The 19,262-nt window shown below is 43.5% G+C and overlaps 1 protein-coding gene across 1 annotated transcript in view; it reads right to left on the reverse strand.

Moving 5' to 3' along the window:
- The window catches only part of LOC103350768 (uncharacterized), a 51,526-nt gene that overhangs the window by 14,250 nt on the left and 18,014 nt on the right, over nucleotides 1-19,262 (reverse strand). The gene's annotated exons all lie outside the window — the stretch shown is intronic.

The raw sequence follows: 19,262 nt of genomic DNA on the forward strand, positions 1-19,262 counted from the left end.
TAGAAGATGGCCCAAGTCCTTGGGCCCATGCACCCACTTGGGAGACCCAGGAAGAAGCTCCTGGCTCCTGCCTTCGGATTGGCGCAGCTCCGGCCATTGTGGCCATCTGGGGAGTAAAACAGCGGATGGAAGACCTCTCTCTCTGTCTCTACCTCTGTAATTCTGTCTTTCAAATAAATAATAATTTTATTTTATTTTATTTTTTTGGACAAGCAAAGTGGATAGTGAGAGAGACAGAGAGAAAGGTCTTCCTTTTGCCATTGGTTCACCCTCCAATAGCCGCCACGGTTGGCGCGCTGCTGCCGGCGCACCACGCTGATCCGAAGCCAGGAGCCAGGTGCTTCTTCTGGTCTCCCATGGGGTGCAGGGCCCAAGGACTTGGGCCATCCTCCACTGCCTTCCTGGGCCACAGCAGAGAGCTGGCCTGGAAGAGGGGCAACTGGGACAGAATCCGGCGCCCCGACCGGGACTAGAACCTGGTGTGCCGGCGCCTCTAGGTGGAGGATTAGCCTAGTGAGCCGCGGCGCCGGCCATATAAATCTTAAACATGTACGAAAATTAACAAAATGGCTCAAAAATATTACAGCCTTAGAATTACCAGAATTTGTGGGTAGAGGGTTTGTTTATTTGAGAGGTGGAGTTACAGAGGACTTGAACTGGCACCCAAATGGGATGCTGGCACTGAAGATGGAGGCTTTACCCACTACGCCACAGCGCCGGTCCTCCTGATAGTTTATTGTTAAAAAGACTTTTAGGCCTGCACTGTGGCTCGCTTGGCTAATCCTCCACCTGTGGCGCCAGCACCCTGAGTTCTGTTCCCGGTTGCTCCTCTTCCAGTCTAGCTCTCTCCTGTGGCCCGGGAAGGCAGTGAAGGATGGCCCAAGTGCTTGGGCCCTGCACCCGCATGGGAGACCAGCAGGAAGTACCTGGCTCCTGGCTTCGGATTGACCTGGCACACCGGCTGTAGCAGCCTTTAAGGGAGTGAACCAACGGAAGGAAGACCTTTCTCTGTGTCTCTCTCACTGTCTGTAACTCTGTCTCTGTCTCTCTCTCACTCTCTAACTCTGCCTGGCAAAAAATAAAAATAAAAAAAAATACTTTTTTTAGAGCAGTTTTAGGTTCACAGAAAAACTGAGCTGAGATTTCCCAGATGCTCTCTTGACACCACAGTGCACATCCTCACTGCTGGTGTCCTGTACCACTGCGGTGCACCTGTGACAAGTGATAACCCCACATTGACATATTGTCACTCAGTCACCAGTCTACAGTAGGTTCAGTCTTAGTGTGGGTTTGCTTCCTTCATTATAGTGTCATATAGAACAGTTCACTGCCCTTTAAATCATCTGTTTTCTACCATCTAAGCCCTAGCAATCACTGATCTTTTTCTGTCTCCAGAATGGCACGTAGTTGAGAGCATCCAGTACACGCCTTTTCAGATGGGCTTCTATCACTTAGTAATACACATTTAATCCTCCCTCCCTGGCCCCAGGTCCACTTAGGGCTTGATGGCTCATTTGTTTTTAGTACTGGGTAACATTCCATTGTTTGGAATACCATAATTTATTCATTCATCTCCTAAAGGTTAGCTTGGTTGCTTCAAAGTTTGGAGATTGCAAATAAAGCCGCTGTAGCATCCATGCACAGGTTTATGTGGAGATGTTTTCAACTCATTTAGGCAAATATTAGGGAGCATAGTTGCTGGATCATGTGGGAAGAGTATGTTTAGTTTTGCATTCCCAACAGCAATGAATGGGAATTCTGTTGCTCCACATCCTTGTCAGTATTTGATGTTGCCAATCTTTTGGAGTTTGTTCATTTCTAATAGTTGTTTAATGATATTTCATTGTTTTTTAAATTTTTTATAAAAAAATTTATTTTTACTTATTGGAAAGGCAGAGTTAGAGAGAGAGAGAGAGAGGTCTTCCATCCACTGGTTTACTCCCTAAATGGCTACAATGGATGGAACTGAGCTAATCCAAACCCAGGAGATTCTTACGGGTCTCTCACATGGGTGCAGGAGTTCAAGGATTTGGGCCATCCTCTGCTGCTTTCCCAGGCACATTAGCAGGGAGCTGTATCAAAAGTGGAGCAGCTGGGACTTGAACTGGCCTTCATGTGGGAGGCTAGCACTGCAGGCCGGGGCTTTAACCTGCTATGCCACAACGATGGCCCCTCATTGTTTATTTATTTTTAGAGATTTATTTTACTTACTTGAAAGGCAGAATGACAGAAAGAGGCAGAGAGAGAAAGAAAATCTTCTATCTGCTGGTTTACTCCCCAAATGGACACAACAGCCAGGTCTGGGCCAGAATGAAACTAGGAGCCAGGACCTCCATCCAATCTCTTGGATCGTCTGCTGCTGCTTTCCCAGGAGCAGCGGATTAAAGCCCCAGCCTGTAGTGCCGGCATCCCATATGGGCACCAAATTGAGTCCCAGCTGCTCCACTTCTGATCCAGCTCTGCTATGGCCTGGGAGGTCAGTAGAAGATGGCCCAAGCCACATGGGAGTTCCGGGAGAAATTCCTGGCTCCTGGCTTCAGTCAGCTCAGCTTTGGTTGTTGTAGTCATTTGGGTAGTGAACCAGTGGATGGATGATTTCCCTCTCTCCCTCTCTCTCTCTCTCTCTCCCTCTCTCCCTCTCTCTCTCTCTCTCTCTCTCTCTCTCTCTGGCTCTACCTCTCTCTCTTTCAAATAAATCTAAAAAAATAAATAAAAACAGCTGACTCAGAAGCAGAGTAGCCGGGACTCAAACTGGTGCTTCAATATGGGATTCCAGTGTTGCAGGCAGCGCCTGAACCTGCCTGCCACAATGCAGGCCCCTCATTGTTTTAAACTGTAACCCCCAATAACACATGCTGTGGATGTCTTAGGTTTATTTGCAACCTATCTTTTTTGGTGTGGTATCTGTTGAAGTCTTTTGCCCATTTTAAAATCAGGTTGGTTTTCTTATTTTTGAGTTTTAAGAGTTCTTTATTTTTAATAACAATAACTTATCAGATTTATCTTTTGCAAATATTTTCTCCCAGTCTCACTTATCTTCCCAATTTCTCAAGAGTATATATCACAGATCATTAAAGTTTGTTAAAAAACTTCTGTATTTGAGAAGGAGGGAGAGAGTAAGAAACAGCACTCCCATCTGCTGGTTCACTACCCAAGTACCCACACATCCAGGACTGAGACAAGCTGTACCAGGAACAAGACAGTACCAGGAACTCAATACAGGTCTCCCACACAGGTGACAGAGCCATCACTGCTGCCTCCCAGGGTCTACATTAGTAGGAAACTTGAGTCAGAAGTTCGAGTCAGGTATTAAATCCAGGTACTCTGATGTGGGATGTGGATCTGTTAACTGAGGTCTTTACTAGGACAAATGCCTGCTACCACAGATAATTTTTAAGCTTTTTCATTGAAAGTCCAGTTTATCAATTTTTTTTATCAATTGTGCCTTTGGCAATGTATTTAAAAAGTCATCATCATACCAAATGCATTTACAGTTTCTCCTATGTAATCTCGTAGTTTTGTAGTTTTACATTTATGTCTATGATCCATTTTAAGTTTTGTGAAGGATGTAAGGTCTGTGTCTAATTTTTTTTAATATGGGTGTCTAGTTGGTATTAATGTTGGATTCAGAGAATGAATTAGGAAGCATTCTTCCTGCTTATGCTTCTGAAAGAGATTGTACAGAATTAGTATAGTTTCTTCCTTAAACGTTGATAGAATTCACCAGTGAAGCCATCTGGGCTTAATGCTTTTTTGTTTTAGAGGGTTATTAATAATTGATTCCACTTCTTCAATAGATATAATCCTATTTAGATTGTCTTTCTGATACATTCTTTTCAGTTCTAGAAATTGTCTTTAAAGAAATTATTTAATGTAGGTTACCAAGTTTGTGAGTATAGAATTATTTATAAGATCCTTGATTATCTTTAAAATGTCTTTGGGATTAGTATGTTTCCTCTTTCATTCCTGATACCAGTAATTTGTTTCCTGTCTCTTTTTTTCTTAGTTATCTTTTCTGGAAGCTTATTAATTTTATCAGTATTTTCAGGTAATCAGCTTTTGGGTTTGTTGACTTTCATTTCTTTTTTTAAAAGATTTATTTATTCATTTGAAAGTCAGAGTTACACAGAGGGAGGAGAGGCAGAGAGAGAGAGAGAGAGAGAGAGAGAGAGAGAGTGTGTGTGTGTGTTCCATCTGCCGGTTCACTCCCCATTTGGCCGCAATGGCAGAGCCGTGCCAATCCAAAGCCAGGAGTCAGGAGCTTCTTCTGGGTCTCCCACGTGGGTGCAGGGGCCCAGGGGTTGGGCCATCTTCTGTTGCTTTCCTAAGCCACAGCAGAGAGCTGGATCGGAAGAGGAGCAGCTGGGACTTGAACCGGTGCCCATATGGGATGCTGGCCCTGCAGGCGGTGGCTTTACTTGCTACACCACAGTTCCGGCCCAAGGTTTGTTGATTTTATTTATTGATTTCCTGTTTGCATTGACTTTTGCCCTAATTTTATTATTTTTTTTCCTCTGTCACTTGGATTTAATTTGTCCTCCTTTTTCTAGTTTCCTAAGGCAGAATCTTAGATTGTTGATTTTAGATCTTTTCTTTTCCTGACATCTATATTTAATGCTACAAATTTCCCTTTTGGGTACTGCTTTTACTACATTGCACCAATTTTGATTGTTATTATTTTTATTTAGTTCAAAATAATTTTTAAATTTCTTGAGATTTTTTTCTTCAACCCATGTCTTATTCAGATTTTTAAAAGTATTTTATTTTAAAGGCAGAGAGACAGAGATCTTCTGTGTGCTGGTTCACTCCCCAAAATGCTTGTACCAGTCAGGCTGGACCAGTCTGAAGCCAGGAGCCCAAAACTCCATCTCTGTCTCCCACATGGTTGGTAAGGGGTCTCAAGTACTTGAGCTGTTACCGGTTGCCTCCCACCAGGAAGGCAGGAAGCTGAGTCAGGGAGAGGAGGATCCAGGACACAAACCAGGCACACCCGTATGGGATATGGGCAGCCCAAGCAGGATCTTAACTGCTGTGCTAAATGCTTATCCTCAATGTATAATTTAGAAGTATGTTGTTTAACCTTAAAGTATTGAGTATTTTCACGCTATCTTTCTGTTATCGATTTCTAGTTTAATTCCATTGTGATTTGAAAGCATATATAATTTTTTTTTTTACATTTCACAAAGGTGTGTTATATGACTCAGAATCTGGTGTGTTTTAGTAAATGTTACATATGCGCTTCATAAATATGTATTCTATAGATTTATCTGTTTCCAGTTGATTGGTGGTAATGTTCACTTATGTCCTTACTGAATTTCTAACTGCTAGATCTGTACATTTATGAGAGAAAGGTGTTGAAGCCTCCAACTATAGTAGTAGATTTACCTATTTCTCCTTGCAGTTTTATTAATTTTTGCCTCATGTTTTTGGGCACTTTTTTTAAAGGATTATTTATTTACTTATTTGACAAACAGAGTTACAGATAGAGAGGGAGAGCCAGAGAGAAAAGTCTTCCATCTGCTGGTTCACTCCCCAGATGGTCACAATGGCTGGAGCTGGGCTGATCCAAAGCCTCGAGCAAGGAGCTGCTTCTGGGTCTCCCATGTGAGTACAGAGGCCCAATGCTTTCCCAGGCCATAGCAGACAGCTGGATTGGAAGAGGAGCAGCAGGGAAAGGAAGTGGCACCCAATGGGATGCTAGCGCCACAGGTGGAGACTCTACTATGCCACAGCGCTGACCCCTATTGGACACTCTTGTTAGGTATACACACGTTAAGGATTGTTATGTCATGTTGGAAAATTGAATCTTTCATCGTTATGTAATACCCCTGATAATTTTCCTCACTCTAAAGCCTGCTGTCAGGAATTTAGGTACTTTATTATTTTTTTTAAAGATTGATTTTATTTATTTGAAAGGCAAAGTTAGAGAATCTTCCTTCTGCTGGTTCACTCCCTAAATGAGCACAACAGCTAGGACTGGGCCAGGCCAAAGGCAGGAGGCAGGAGCTTCATCTGGCTCTCTGACATGGATGGCAGGGGCCCAAGTACTTGGGCCATCTTCTACTGCTTTCCCGGGCACATTAGGGAGTTGGATAGAAAGTGGAGCAACCAGGACTTGAGCTTGAACTGGCACCCATATGGGATGCTAGCATTGTAGGTGGCAGCTTAATCTGTGCCACAGTGCTGGCCCAGCTTTTTCTGAAATTTGTATATGATATGAAGAGGTATACTTTTTTGGGCATTTATCCTGCTTGGTGTTCTCTGAGCATCTGGATTTTGTGGATGGCATTAATTTGGGGGAAAATTCTCAGTCATTATTGCTCCAGATGTTGTTGCTTCTCTCCCTTTCTCTATTTCATCTCCTGGAATTTTCATTACAAGTATATTATACTTTTTGTAGCTGTTCAGAGACCTTGGATATTCTCCGGTTTGTTTTTTTTTTCTTCAGTCTCTGTTTACTTTGCTTTTCAGTTTTTGAGATTTTTTTAAAAAAGATTTATTTATTATTTTTATTTGAAAGTCAAAGTTATACAGAAGGAGAGGCAAAGAGAGAGAGAGAGAGAGAGAGAGAGAGAGAGAAAGGTCTTCCATCTGCTGGTTCACTCCCCAAATGGCCACAAAGGCTGGAGCTGCGCTGATCCAAAGCCAGGAGCCAGGAGCCTCCTCCAGGTCTGTCACACAAGTGCAAGGGCCCAAGGACTTGGGCCATCTTCTTCCGCTTTCCTAGGCCATAGCAGAGAGCTGGATCAGAAGTGGAGCAGCCAGGACTCAAACTGGCGCCCTATGGGATGCCGGCACTGCAGATGGTGGATTTACCCACTATGCCACAGCACCAGCCCCAGTTTTTGAGATTTCTATCAGTGTGTCCTTAAGCTCAGACATAACTTTACTCAGTAGTATCCAGTCTGTTACCAAGTGCTTCAAAGGCAATTTTCCTCTTTGCCTTTTTGATCTTTAGCATTTTTCTTAGAATTTCCATCTTTTTGCTTACGTTATCCATATGTTCTTGAATGTTGTCTACTTTTTCTATTAGAGCCATTAGCCTAATAACCATAGTTGTTTTAAATTCTCATTCTGGTAATTCCAACATCCCTGCCATATCTGAGTCTAGTTCTGAAGCTTACTTTGTCTCTTTAAACTGTTCTTTTAATATGCCTTGTAATTTTTTAAAAATTATTTTTATTTGAAAGGCAGAATCACACACACACACACACACACACACACACACATATGAAGGGGGCAGGTATCTTCTACCCACTGTTTTGCTTCCCAAATTCTCACAAGGCCAGGACTGTGTCAGCCTGAAGCCAATGCCTAGAACTCCAATTTTATCTCCCATGCGGGTGCAGGGTCCCAAGTACTTGAACCGTCACCTGCTGCCTCCCACAGAGTACATTAGTAGGAAGTTGGATGGGAAGCAGAGCAGGGATTTGAATGCAGGTGCTCTGATGGTCCTATGGGACACAGGTGTATTAACTGCTGAGCCAGTCACCTAACTGTGTATTATTTCCTTTATAGCTAGACATGAAGTATCATAAACACAAATATAAACAGCTGGGGTAAGGTGTGTGGTGAGGAGAAGCATTTTGTATCCCTCTGATTGGGTCTCAGTCGTTTAGTGAGCTCACACCCCTGAGCTGTGAACTTCACAAGTGCTTCTCAGTCCCCTCACCCAAGTGGGACAGGATGGCTGGAGGGAGCAGGAATTGGGTATTTCCCTTCACCCATGTGGAAGTGTAGAGGCAGCTAGGGTTGAGTACAGTTGCCCTTTTGTATCCATGAATACCGAGGGATGACTTACTTTCCTTCCCTCAGGTTGGTCAGGTTCTGACAAAGCTCCAGTAGGTTAGATTCTGGTAGAAAAGAGTTTCTCTGGAGGGCTGACCTTACTAAGAACAGAATGCTCAAGGGTATTTCCAAATGGTTCCTCCCCTCGCACTAAGGTACAAGGGGGTTTTTGTCTGTTCTTCACTGTGAGGACCTGGCAGAGTCCCTGGAGGAAAAACTCACAAAAGTGTGCCTCCCTACTCCCACCACAGGCCCCTGCTACCTCATGGCTATGTCTTCCTAAAGTCTTTTTTTTTTTTTTTTTTTTGACAGGCAGAGTGGATAGTGAGAGAGAGAGACAGAGAAAGGTCTTCCATTTGCCGTTGGTTCACCCTCCAATGGCCGCCACGGCTGGCGCGCTTGTGGCTGGCGCACCGCGCTGATCCCGAAGGCAGGAGCCAGGTGCTTCTCCTGGTCTCCCATGTGGGTGCAGGGCCCAAGCACTTGGGCCATCCTCCACTGCCTTCCTGGGCCACAGCAGAGAGCTGGCCTGGAAGAGGGGCAACCGGGAAAGAATCCGGCGCTCCGACCGGGACTAGAACCTGGTGTGCCAGCGCAGCTAGGTGGAGGATTAGCCTAGTGAGCTGTGGCGCTGGCCAAAGTCTTCTTTTTAAAAGATAAGATATGGAATCAACCCAAATGCCCATCAACTGAAGACTGGATAAAGAAATTATGGGATATGTACACTATGGAATACTGCACACTGGTAAAAACAAATGAAATCCAGTCATTTACAACAAAATGGGTGAATCCGGAAAACATATACTTAGTGAAATAAGCAAGTCCCAAAGGGACAAATACCACATGTTCTCCCTGACCTGTGATAATTAATAGAGTACCTAAAAGGCAATCTGTAAAAGTGAAGTTGACACTTTGAGAAGCAATGACTTGAACAGCCCTGTCTTGACTATTGTGGAACAGCTTTTTTTTTTTTTTAAATAGTATTTGTTGAACTCTTAAAGAGTTAAACACATGTGTACAAAGCCAGTTGAAAATAGATCTCAGTAAAATATAAGAATGGGAATAAGAGAGGGAGGAGGAAGAGGGGTGGGAGGAGGCATGATGGGAAGAATCACCATGTTCCTAAAGTTGTAATTACGAAGTATATGAAGTTTGTAACTGTAAGATGTATAGTTCTGCATACATTCCTACAGACTTACTTCTAAGGGTACAGTTTAAAAACTTGCCATGGAAGCTGGTGGTAAAAATACCATCTTAAGTGTTAAAGTGATCATATGGATAAGATTAAGTGTCTGGTAATAATAATAGATAGAATTAAAAAGGAGTGCATGCTCCAACATTGGAAGCAGTCCACAGAGCAGACTCATAGAATGACAGTCACTTTGTATAGCACTGTGACCTCAGAATCAGCCCTTAAGACATTCTGGTCTGGCTGAAAAGCCCACGAGAGTATTTCAGGCATGGAAAGCCAAGACACTGTGGCAAAAAATGTCCTACATGAAGGACCTCGGTTGTTGAGACCCCAGTGGAAAGAAGTGGTCATCAAAGAAGGAGGTACTTTTCTCTGAAGGGTGGAGAGAACTTCCACTTTGCTTATGGCCCTGTCTAAATACTGACGGTGTTTGTGGAGTCAAAAGTCTTCCATAGCCTAAGCAGCTCATGTCAAGAGCCTTGGGTGATCGCTGAGTGTTAATTGTTATATATATGAGTGTTAATTGTTAAGTTAACATTAGGAGTCACTGTGCATTAACTCCCCATGCAGGACCTCTGTCCTCAAAGAATTGTATGATAATTACGTCTAAGGGGGCCGGCACTGTGGCAAAGCGGGTGAAGCTGCTGCCTGCAGTGCCAGCATCCCATATGGGCGCTGATTCGAGTCCTGGCTGCTCGACTTCCAATCCAGCTCTCTGCTGTGGCCTGGGAAAGCAGTGGAGGATGGCCCAAGTCTTTGGGCTTCTGCATCTGTGTGCGAGACCTGGAAGAAGCTCCTGGCTCCGGATTGGCACAACTCTGGCCGTTGCAGCCAATTGGGGGGTGAACCAGCGGATGGAAGACCTCTCTCTCTCTGCCTCTCCTTCTCTCTCTGTGTAACTCTGACTTTCAAATAAATAAATAAACCTTTAAAAAAACAGTCAAAACTTTATACAAATAATTATGTCTAAGTGCTCACAAAAGATGTAAAATTCTCGGGTGCTTCTTTCACGTTAACTTGTGTAAGTGAAGTGTAATTCAAGATACATTGACTTTGAACAGCTCTTGTCTCGACTGTTGAGGAACAGTTTTTCTTTTTTGTGCAAATTGTTGAACTCTTAGTATAGAATTGGTCTTCTGTGTATAAAGTTAATCAAAAATGGATCTTAGTGGAGAATGGGACTGGGATGGGAGAGGGAAGAGGAGGAGGGATGGGAGAGTGGGTGGGAGGGCTGGTATGGTGGGAAGAATCACTATATTCCTAAAGTTGTACTTATGAAATGCATGAAGTTTGTATTCCTTAAATATTCCTTTTGGGGGGAAATTAAATAATAAAATCACTGAGTGTCATATTGGAATTCCCTTGTATAAAAGGTTGTCAAAAAGTTCATGGAAAATGCATATTATGAAAAAAATTTGCACCAAAATAAGTTGATCTCTATCACATTTTTTATGAATTGTCTGAAATACCACATATAATGAAGTCATGTTTTTAAAATATAGTAATTTCCATGAACTGCTTACAAACACAAAATTAGAATAAATCTCAGAGTAACATGGATTCTTCACATGTCTGAACCCTGACAGGTGAAGACTTATCAGCAAAAAAATTTTAATTTTAGAAGTAGAGTTACAGACAGTGAGAGGGGGAGACAGAGTGAGAGAGGTCCTCCATCTCTGGTTCACTCCCTGCATGCATGGCCGCAACGGCCGTACGTGAGCCTATCCAAAGCCAGGAGCTAGGGGCTCAAGCCCTTGAGCCATCTTCCACTGTTTCCCCAGGCCACAGCAGAGAGCTGGATTGGAAGAGGAGCAGCTGGGACTAGAACTGGTGCCCATATGGGATGCTTGTGACGCAGGAGGAGGATTAACCTGCGCCACAGTGCCGACCCCCTTAAAGTTTTTCAGTTCCGAGGCTTGTCCACAGGTGCCCGCCTTTGCCAGTTATGGTTTAATCTTTCCCACCCTGGCACTAGTTCACATGAAGAGTTCTGTTCCAGGGAGCTGTGAATCTGTTCACCTGTTTGTGTCTCTGAATGGCAGCAGGTTGCTCTGTGACTTCACTTCTCTGACAGATCTAAGAATTGTTGATTTCTGTTTGTTCAGCTTTTTACCTGTTTTCGGATGGGGCAATGACTTGCAAGTTACTTACATTGCTAGACTGGACACTTTTTTTTTTTTTTTTTTTTGGACAGAGTTAGAGACGGAGAAAGGTCTTCCTTTTTCCATTGGTTCACCCCCCAAGTGGCCGCTACTGCCGGTGCGTTGCACCAATCCGAAGCCAGGAGCCAGGTGCTTCCTCCTGGTCTCCCATGCAGGTGCAGGGCCCAAGCACTTGGGCCATCCTCCACTGCCTTCCCGGGCCACAGCAGAGAGCTGGACTGGAAGAGGAGCAACTGGGACTAGAACCTGGTGCCAATATGGGATGCCAGTGCCACAGGCAGAGGATTAACCAAGTGAGCCATGGTGCTGGCTTGGACACATATTTAAAAATGCTTTCCTTATAAGAACCAGACATAAGATATAATAAATATCCTGTTCACAATAGCAAAAGACAAAATGGAACACATTTATAATAACACCTAGGAAAAGCTTGACAAATATGTAAGCATAAGACCTGTATCCAAGAAATTATGAAACGTTTATTAATAGATAATCTGAATAGAGTAACTTTAAATTTTTCTCAATAATATCAAAACATGATAGTGTTTTGTTTGGAACTGAAAAGTGAGTAAGTTCACTGTAATACAACAATAGCAAAACAAAATTAAAAAACTAGTTTGTTTTCTCACATGTCAAACTATACAAAAAGTTGGTTGTCATAATTAAGATAATATAGTTGGGGCTGGTGCTGTGGCCTAGCGGGTAAAGCTGCTGCCTGCAGTACCAGCATCCCATATGGGTGCCAGTTTGAGTCCCGGCTGCTCCACTTCTGATCCAGCTCTCTGCTATGGCCTAGGAAAGCAGTAGAGGATGGCCCAAGTCCTTGGGCCCTTGCACTTCTGTAGAAGACCCAGAGGAGGCTCCTGACTCCTGGCTTCAGATCAGTGCAGCTCTGGCCTTTGCGGCCATCTTGGGAATGAACCAGTGGATGGAAGACCTCTTTCTCCCTTTCTGCTTCTCGTTCTCTGTAATTCTGCCTTTCAGATAAATAAATAAACCTTTTAAAAAGATGATACAGTGTAGTTACAAGAAAAGACACATAGGCTGGCGCCACGCCTCAATAGGCTAATCCTCCACCTAGCTGCACCGGCACACCAGGTTCTAGTCCCGATCGGGGCGCCGGATTCTTTCCCGATTGCCCCTCTTCCAGGCCAGTTCTCTGCTGTGGCCTGGGAAGGCAGTGGAGGATGGCCCAAGTGCTTGGCCCCTGCACCCCATGGGAGACCAGGAGAAACACCTGGTTCTGCCTTCAGATCAGCGCGGTGCGTCGGCCGCAAGCATGCCAGCCATGGCGGCCATTGGAGGGTGAACCAACGGCAAAAGGAAGACCTTTCTCTCTGTCTCACTATCCACTCTGCCTGTCAAAAAAAAAAAAAAAAAAAAAAATTGGTGGGACACAATAGAGACTCTAGAAACATCTGATATATGACGAAAATCAGGGGAACTAGTAAATAATATCAGGACAATTAAATATCCTTTTGGGATAAAATAAGGGCTGGAACCTACATCATGCCATACAGAAAAAAATGCCAAATAAATTAGAGATAGTTTTTAAAAATAAGAAAAAATGCTGGGGCCAGCACAGTGACGTAGCAAGTTAAAGCCTCCACCTGTGACACAGGCATCCCATATGGCCACAGGTTTGAGACCTGGATGCTCCGTTTCTGATCCAGCTCCCTACTAATGCATCTGGGAAAGCAGAGGAGGATGGCCTAAGAGCTTGGACCCCTGCACTCACATGGGAGACCCAGAATAAGCTCCTGGCTTCAGACCAGCCCAGCTCTGGCTGTTGTGGCCATTTGGGGAGGGAATTAGGAGATGGAAGATCTCTCTCTTTCCCTCCCTCCCTCTTTCTGTAACTTTGTCTTTCTAAACAACAACAACAAAAGTCAAACTACAGATGTAAACCGGAAGAAAAATATTACAAAATGCTGACTAGTAAAAAGGTAGCATATTTTTGTTAGCATATTTTTGTTTAGAGATTTATTAAAGCATGACCCGATGTCCAGAAAATGCAACAGTGAAGATTTGATTAGTAAAAAAAAAATTCAAATTTCTATACCATGAAAAATGTCAAAGATAGAAGACAAATGAAACCTGGAAGAAAATATTTGCAGAATAAGTTGATATCCCATATAGAAAAAGCTTCGCATATCTATAAGAAAATACTTCAAGTTCAAAAAAAAGCAGACTCTAAAACGGCAACTCTCAAAAGCAGCATGATTGATTACACAATTGAGATGTCCAACTAGAGGAATGGAAATTAAAGAATTATTAGTGTTGATTAAAATAAAAATACCCTCATATTTTTTTTTGTCAGAAATTTCACTTTTAGGAATTGATCTTACAGTTTGGGAAGTGACCAAATTGTATGTGTGTGTGTATACAAAGATGCTCACTGCACCATTTTAATACTGAAAAATTGGATTAATTTCAACATCAATCCACAAAGAAATGGCTAAATAAATTATGGCACTGTGCAGTGGCTCAAAATTGGTACAGCACATAGTAATAAAAAAGATTTCCATGATATGAAGTTACCTTAAAAATGTAAGGTCTTTGGGGCTTGTGGCACAGCGGGTTAAGCTGTCTCCTGTGACCCCAGCATCCAATATGAGTGCTAATTCAAATCCCAGCTGCTCCACTTCCAGTACAGCTCCCTGCTAATGCTGGGGTTCCCCACCCATGTGGAGACCCAGATGGAGTTCCTAGCTCAGGCTCAGCCTGGTCTAGCCCCGGCCATTTGGGGAGTGAGACAGTAGATGGAAGTGTTTCTCTCTCTCTCTCACTCTCTCACTCTGCCTTTCAAATAAATAAATAAATGTTTAAAAAAGATAAGCTGCAAAATGACATTTCAACTTATTGAACACTCAGTATATGCCATGCATCCTTTTTAAGCACTTTATATGTACCAGCTCATTTAACTCTCCAACCTCTGTATAAAGTAGTACTTTTATCATCTCTTATTTTCTAAACATGAAAAGTGAAATGAGAAAAGTTGATAATTTGTCTAAGATTTCAAAGTTAAAATGAAGATTCAGAGATTAAGCCTGTACCCATCGAATTAGTGATCCCAGTTTTGTTTATTTAAAATGTATAAATTGGGGCTGGAGCTGTAGCACAGCGGCTTAAGCCACCGCCTGCAATGCTGGCGTCCCCATATGTGCACTAGTTCGATTCCTGGTTGCCACCTCTGATCCAGCTTCCTAATGCACCTGGGAAAACAGCGGAAGTGGCCCAGATCCTTGGGCCCCTTGGACCCATGTGGGAGACCCAGAAAAAGCTTCCGGCTTCAGCCTGGTCCAACTCAGGCCACTGCAGCCATCTGGGGAGTAAACCAGCAGATGGAAGATCTCTCTCTATCTCTCTGTATATTAAAAGTATAAATTTTATGTTTTATACACACACACATACAAGATATTACAGATGCACACTTTAGTCTCATAGTTATACACCTGTGCTTACCTGGGAGGGCATGATCAGATTGTAGAGAGACACTACACTCCTATTTCCTTTGTTATCTTTTGTATTAACATTTTCAGTGGACATTACTTTGGGAAGTGATCTGATCCACCTTACACAGAACTCGGCTCTGGCTGGTAACTGGGCCATGCAACCTAACATCAGAGTTTGGTGATGAGCTCACCACTTAGATGTGGAGAAAGGAGTGCTCTGTCCCCCAAAACACGTGCTAAGGATCAGACTCTGGATATCTGTGATTTTATCTGGGAAAACTGCCTTTGCAGATATAATCAAGATCAACAGTTAATATTTGATTTTTTCTTTTTGTTCCTTTTTCCTTTTAGAAGTTATTGTTTTTTTTTAAAAAAAAAAACAATTTAAATTTTTATTTATGTTCATTTATTTAAAAAGTGGAGAGAAAGAGAGACAAAGGCAAAGAGAGAGAGAGAGAGTCCATCTGCTGGCTCACTCCCCAAATATCTACAACCACCTGCCCTGGGCCAGGCCAAACCCAGTAGTCTCCATCCATCCCTGTCTCCCATGTGGGTGTCCAAAGTTTTTGAATCATACCCTGCTGCCTCTCAGGGTGTGCCTTTAGCAGGAAGCTGGAATCAGAAGTGGAGCCAGGACTTGAATCCAGGCTGATAGGTGAGGCAGCAGACATCCCAACCACATCTTAGCTGTAGCACCACATGCCACTCCCATGAACCAAAATTTCGTTAAAACGATATATTGGTAGTCCATTCAATGGCATACATATGTAAAAAGTTTCAAAATTTTACTAGGTACTTGTTAATTATAATTCAAAGACTTTAATAACTTTCATAAACTTTTCTGCAGATTTAAAACTTGCCAGGTTAGTTTATAAGGTAAAATGGAAATTTTTTGCTGGTGCTGTGGCTCACTTAGCTAATCCTCTGCCTGTGGTGCCAGCACCCCGGATTCTAATCCCGGTCGCTCCTCTTCCAGTCCAGCTCTCTGCTGTGGCCCAGGAAGGCAGTGGAGGATGGCCCAAGTGCTTGGGTCCCTGCACCCGCATGGAGGACCAGAAGGAAGCACCTGGCTCCTGGCTTCGGATCAGTTGAGGCCATTAAGGGAGTGAACCAACAGAAGGAAGACCTTTCTCTCTGTCTCTCTCTCACTGTCTATAACTCTCTCTCCTCTGTCTCTCTCTCTCTCTAACTCTGCCTGGCCAAAAAAAAAAAAAAAAAAAAAAAAAGGAAATTTCTTTGGAATAGATGTGTTGTTAATTACTTAAAATATGCTATTCTCAAATGGTAACTACTTTTCAGTAGTTATGTTAACATATTTTGGTTCTGTGGAATATGGAGAGTTTTTCATAAGAAAATGTATGTGTTTAGTATGAAAGCATGGGTATTTTGTCAGACATTGTGGTGGACGTGCCAATGACACCCAATGAGTGGCATCCTTGACTCTTTGGAATGACTTGCTCCTAACCAACAGAAGCAAAGGTGATAGAATGTGTCACGGAAGTGAGAGTGAGTCCCTCTGCTGGCCTGCAGGAAGCAGTCACACTGAGGCAGTGCATGTGGCAAGGCGCTGCTGTCAGTCTCCAGGACCTCCAGCCACCAGCCTGCAAAATACTCAATCCTGAATGGCCCTGGAAGCAGATTCTTCCCCAGAGCTTCCAGAGAACAGGGCCTGGCTGGCCTGCGAGCTCCTTGTGAGAGAACGTAGTTTAAGCTATGCCTGCATTCCTGAACCACAGGAACTGTGAGATAATAAATGTTTTAATCTGCTAACTTTGTAGTAATTTGTTCCATGTGAATAGGAAGCTAAAATCGATGTACTTAAAATATGTTTATCATGGAAAACTTCAAGCATATACAAAGGTAGAGTGACTAATATAATGTTTCCTATCACCTGGTTTCAGCAGTTATTTGCACACAGCTAAACTTGTTCACCCCCTCCCTTCTATAATTTTTTTTAAGATTTATTTATTTATTTGAAAGAGTTACACAGAGAGGAGAGGCAGAGAGAGAAAGAGGTCTTCCATCCGATGGTTCACTCCCCAATTGGCCACAACGACCGGAACTGCGCTGATTCGAAGCCAGGAGCCAGGAGCTTCCCAGTCTCCCACATGGGTGCAGAGGCCCAAGGACTTGGGCCATTTTCTACTGCTTTCCCAGGCCATAGCAGAGAGCTGGATTGGAAGTAGAGCAGCCGGGTCCCAAACCGGTACCCATATGGGATGCAGGTGCTTCAGGCCAGGGTGTTAACCCGCTGCGCCACAGCATTGCCCCCCACCCCTGCTATAATATTATAAAGTAAATTCCAGATTTTCTACTTTTTCAATCTGTAAATGCCTCTGCAGCTATAAGAATTTATCTAATTTTGGCCGGCGCCGCGGCTCACTAGGCTAATCCTCCGCCTGTGGGCTGGTACTCCAGGTTCTAGTCCTGGCTGGGGCACCGGATTCTGTCCCGGTTGCCCCTCTTCCAGGCCAGCTCTCTGCTGTGGCCAGGGAGTGCAGTGGAGGATGGCCCAAGTGCTTGGGCCCTGCACCCCATGGGAGACCAGGAGAAGCACCTGACTCCTGGCTTTGGATCAGCATGGTGCGCTGGCCGTAGTGGCCACTTTTTGAGGGGTGAACCAACAGAAAAAGGAAGACCTTTCTCTCTCTCTCTCTCACTGTCTAACTCTGCCTGTCAAAAAAAATTATCTATTTTTTCTTAAAAATTAAACCACAGTGTTATCACATCAGAAACAAATTCTTTACCATCATCAAATATCCAGTTTGTGAATGACTTATCAAAAAGACACAGTAGTGTTTTTAACGGTTGTTTTGTTGAACTAGGACCCTATGTGTACGTACTGCGTTTGATGGATATTTCTCTAAGTCTCTTTTATTCTATGGATTTGCCTTGATTGTTTTCCTCCTTATAATTTATTTGTGAAGAAATTGGGTCACCTGTCTTGTAGAGTTTCTCATATTCTAGAGTCTGCTGATTCCATCGCTGCGGAATCATTTCATGGGGGTGTTTGCTTCTCTCCTTCCTGGGGACCTGATGGGATTCAGGTTTGCTGTTTTGGGGGAAGAACACTTCAGGTGTGTGATGGCAGGAAGCACGTGACTGTCTCTTATTCTGCAATTAGGGATCGCCAGTGCACTTGGTTGTTTTGAACCTGTTTCATCCATTATGAAGTTCCTCGTTAGCTTTTCACCTGAATTTTTATCCATCATTGATGATAACTGTCCAGGTCTATTAATTCATTCAGGAGGGCAAAATGGTGATATTGATCACCTCTCCATCACTGAGGAGCTGGAATGCTTCCATCAAGAAAAACCAGCCACGCAGCCTTTCCTCATCCACTGCCTGGTTCTCGTGAGGTGCAGTTCAGAAAGCGCAGTCGGAGTAAGCGCTCCTTCCTGTCCTTCCACTATCAGAGCGCCAAGGCAGATCCACACTGTGCTTCAGAGTTGCCTGCTGTGGGATTTTGTCCCCATTGTAGGAACTTGTGGTGTTGAAAATGAGAGGTCTTTGCAAAGTTCATGGACAATGAGTATTATAAAAAAAAACTATATATGAATTTCAAATTTTTTTGTGACAAATAAATGTGCTGTTTAATTCCATTTTTCACGAATGTTTTGAAGTAAGCTTGTAGTAGATAGGGAACAGCCCACTGCAGTTGCATTTTTCTAGATGCGCAGATTATTCCATCACTACCCAGTGGCGGCCTCTTCAAGTTGTCTCCTAAAACATGACGTGAGCATAGTGGACTTTGACACCTTCCTTGTTCTCGGTGTGACAAAATGTTGCTGATTTCTGTTTCCTGCCCCACGTCTGGAATCAAGCCCAATTCCCTCTAATGGGAATCGGTGTTTAGAGACCCTGGTCTAGACATGAAGGTGGCTCACTGCCATTGGTCATTGTTTCCAGGCTTTTTCAGTGGATGGGCTAGGAAATTATTTAAACTTTTTCTTGGAATTTTTGAAAAAGAAAATACATCGTGATATATTTTTAGTGACATTATCTAGTATTTATTTTCAGTTAAAGCTTGGGATTTGAAGGTTTTACTTTGTTACTTTGATTTAAATTTTTTTTTAAGATTTACTTTATTTATTTGAAAGACAGTTACAGAGAGAGGTTTCTATCCACATGCCAAATGGCTGCAATGGCAGAGCTGAGCCAATCCGAAGCCAGGAGTCAGGTGCTTCTTCCAGGTCTCCCACATGGGTGCAGGGACCCAAGGATTTGGGCCATCCTCCACTGCTCTATCAGGCTCATTAGCCGTGGCTCAATAGGCTAATCCTCCACCTGCGGCGCTGGCACCCCAGGTTCTAGTCCTGGTCGGGGCGCCAGATTCTGTCCCCATTGCCCCTCTTCCAGTCCAGCTCTCTGCTGTGGCCTGGGAAGGCACCTGCATGGGAAACCTGCACCTGCATGGGAAACCAGGAGAAGCACCTGGCTCCTGGCTTCGGATCAGCGCAGTGTGCCGGCCACAGCGGCCATTGTGGGGTGAACCAACGTCAAAGGAAGACCTTTCTCTCTGTCTCTCTCTCTCACTGTCCACTCTGCCTGTCAAAAAAATTATTAAGAACTTATTTTTAGTTTTCTTTTTCTCAGAGTATAACCTCACTGGGAATGTGTGCTGGAGTCACCTGAAGTAAATTTTCACTTTCAAACGTTTAATTC

This window comes from Oryctolagus cuniculus, chromosome 8, assembly GCF_051225735.1.
Source record: "Oryctolagus cuniculus isolate XC-2025 breed Fujian yellow rabbit chromosome 8, ASM5122573v1, whole genome shotgun sequence".
NCBI classification, from domain to species: Eukaryota; Metazoa; Chordata; class Mammalia; order Lagomorpha; family Leporidae; genus Oryctolagus; species Oryctolagus cuniculus.